Consider the following 3784-nt stretch of genomic DNA (forward strand, 5'->3'; position numbering starts at 1 on the left):
TGTTAGTCCAAAACCCCACACACCTAGCAGAAATAGTGACAGAGGGAATGCGACTGGGATGGATGCATATGGTCAGAGCCAATGGTACACTAAACACACACAACCCTCCTTGTCGATCACACTCGCCCGTCCTCATCCCAGAATCCTCCATGGAACTATGCAATGCATCCACCAGTCCAATAATCGAGCCCAATGATCAATCTCCTACCATTTTACCCCCCACACCACTCGGGGCCCATATATGCACCATGGTTCCAAACATAGTACTCTTTTAACCCAGCGACTCCCTACCCCTCACCCACCAGTCCATGCGACCCCCTCACACCAATGAACAGCCCACCTCACACACCACCTCAATCTCCCAACGTACTAGATGACCAAACACAATAAGAGATTGCAGAGATCATGGAAGAACTAAGGGAAACCATGATAAAGTTTCTATGGCTCAATGGCATTTATCTCTACAACCTAATACAGTACGCAAAAAAATTCATACTCATATACCCTCCCGAACTTCTAATATGCAGTCTAAACTTCCGACCCACTGTCAATCGCGGAGCGGGGAAATGTGCCATGGTTATAATTCTGACTTTTTGCAAGATGACCTCGACGAGTATACCAACCAAGGAAGCCCTACCAGCAGACCAATTGCCTCTCACTAATCCACTGACATTGGAATCACCTCTTCGCCCAATAATGAATATGATAATTTGGAACTGCACGGGTGCTCATAATGACAAATTCTGACGTCTGTTTAGGTCAATACTAGATAATCATAGGCCTGTGCTAGCCGTCCTTCTAGAAACCACATGCAGGAGCAGGATCATGCCACTATTAGGGATGATTTTAACTTCACCAATATGTCACAAGTGACAACAAACGGTTTATCCGGGGGTTTAATTATTTTTTTGAATAATGATCTCATCACAATGGATGAGCTCATTATGTCTGACCAAGAAATCCATTGCAAGGCTCAGGTATGGCCTAATCCTTTACAATGGTTATTCTCCGCTATCTATGCTAATACTTGTTACCAGGCTCGCAAGTTATTATGGGAAAATTTAATATATATATATATATATATATATATATATATATATATATACTTATATATACTATGCTATGGTTAGTAGGTGGCGACTTTAATGATGTTCTTTCTGCCTCAGAAAAATTTGGAGGATGCCCCATTAATAATAGAAGGGCAGACTCCCTTATAAATTGTATTAATTACTGTAATTTAATTGATTTATGTTTTAAAGGTAGCCGTTATACATGGACAAATAAGAGACGACCAGGCTACACTAATTTAGAAAGACTATATAGGACTTTTGTTAATTATGATTGGCTAAAAAAATTTCCTAAAGCAACCGTCCGTCATTTACCTAGAACTCACTCGGATCATTGACCTTTCTTAATCATTCTTGAGCCGCCAAAACCTCCAATCCACAAATTGTTTAGGTTTGAAACAATCCGGGCCACACATCCAGATTTTAAGAATTTAGTGCAGCAAAGTTGGAGCCCTCACCAAAGCTTACTAGAAGCAACCAAGTCTTTTACTAACTATGTAACCTACTCGAACAAGCACACTTTTGGGAATATTTTAGAAAGAAAAAAACTATTCTAGCAAGACTTACTGGATTACAAGCATCTGTTCATTACCCTACAAGCTCTTTTTAACAAAACTTAGAACTAGAGCTTACCAATGAATATAATCACATCTTCCGTTTGGAAAGAATATTTTTGAAAACTCAAATCTTGTCTAACTTGGTTACATCATGGTGATGCTAAAACAAAATTTTTCCACATGTCAACAATTCACTATCGTAGACGTAAGTGAATTACTACACTCAAAGATTATGTGGGAAATTAGTGCTAGGACTGCTTATCAGGTGGATCGGGCGGTTATTTATTCTTAACGGTTTGGGTTATCGATTATCGGCTTATAAATGTATTAATCCGCTAGACATCCGATAAGATATTGGACAGATTGGTATCAGTTTAGCTATTATCGGGTCGTTATGGGTTTAGATTGTGCCTTTTTAATTAGTAAATTGTGTAATAAACCTAAGTAAAAATCTAAGACATACAGAGAGATAGCATTTCAGATCTGCACAAGTTCTAGCAGCAGCATCACATTTGAGACCTTTCTTCAATATAAAACTCGTTCTAGTGAACAAGCTTGATACCATTGAAACAGAATAAATATCTTCATCAATAATCTATCCAAATTTTTCTATTGAAATACACAAGAGAAGAATAACCAAATAAAAACAAAAACAGAGGGGGTAAACTTAGAAGAAACAACATCCCATTTCAATAGTAACACTTGGGATGTAAAACAACACATGAGCACAAGGAAGAGAAAGCAACAGTTGGAATGTCAATTTCAGAAGAAATCTCAGTGATTGGAGATCCGTGAAATGGCTGAATACTTTGAGATGCTCTCTCATTTTAAAGATGTAAACAATAGTGAGGACCGAATATTCTGAAGACATTAGAAAGAAAAGAAACTTACCATTTGCTGCTCTGGCTATGGCGAGAGGGAGAGGCGAGACGACGAGTCGACAAGAGGGAGAGGCGAGACGGCGAGTCAGCGAGAGGCTGGCAGCTGGGTTGTGACTTGTTATTGCTAAGAATTTTAGATGTTAGGGTTTCTAAAGTCTAAATGTCTAATAGAGTAATACTATTACTGGTCCAGTAAAGTGGAAGTATGGAAGAGATTTTTATTATACATATGGATAAAAATAAATTTTATATATATATATATATATATATATATATATATATATATATGTACACTTAACGGGTTAACAGATTATCCGTTAAGAAAATTAAATAATTCGCCCCTAAACCGATATACCGTTAATAAAAAAAATTCAATTTGTTCCCCATCCGTTAAATCGTTAACCCGATACCAATAAGCCATTAAGCCATTTTTGCGGTTCTGTTTTCGATTTCGGTTTCGATTCAATTTTGAACACTCCTAATTGGTGCTACAACCCAATAGAAATTCGGCACATCATCCATCAGTACTACCACGGGCTTTTTACAACTACCTACTCTCAATCATCAAGTACTTATCCTGATGCTCGCTCACAAGACATGAGCTCAATCGACCATACCAATCTTCAGAGTTCCTTACAGGATATAGACCACTCTTTTAGAGTCCCTTCAGCGTTACACTCTTTTAAACCACTAAAGGCACCTGGACTGGATGGTCTACACCCTTTCTTCTACCAATGATTTTGGAATGAAGTTGGCAACACTGTCAAATCATTCTGCCACAAGGTATTCCAGGTCTCAGCCGTTCTCGAAGATAGCAATTACACTCACTTGTGTCTAATACCAAAAGTCACAACTGCATGCACAATTAATCAATACAGGCCGATCAATTTATGCAATACTATATAAAATTAATCACCAAAATAATTGTCAATTGGATAAAGCCTATTATTAATAAAACTGTTAGTCCCACACAAACTAGTTTTCGACAAGGAAAACGAGCTCCAGACAATGCTATCATTGTCTAAGAAAGTTTACACTTCTCCAGGAAAAAAAGTCAAGAACAGTCACATGATGCTTAAAATTGATTTAAAAAGGCTTTTGACTAACTAGAATGGTCTTTTATAAAGCGTACATTAGAATACTTCTCATTTCCTCCTTCGTTTGTTAAATTGATCATGTCCTGTATCATAACTGTGTCAACATCTATTCTGACTAACAATACTCGTATCCCTTTTTTCTCACCGTCTAGAGGAATTAGACAAGGTGATCTCCTCTCATC

The sequence above is a fragment of the Nicotiana tomentosiformis genome, chromosome 3 (assembly GCF_000390325.3).
Source record: "Nicotiana tomentosiformis chromosome 3, ASM39032v3, whole genome shotgun sequence".
NCBI lineage: Eukaryota > Viridiplantae > Streptophyta > Magnoliopsida > Solanales > Solanaceae > Nicotiana > Nicotiana tomentosiformis.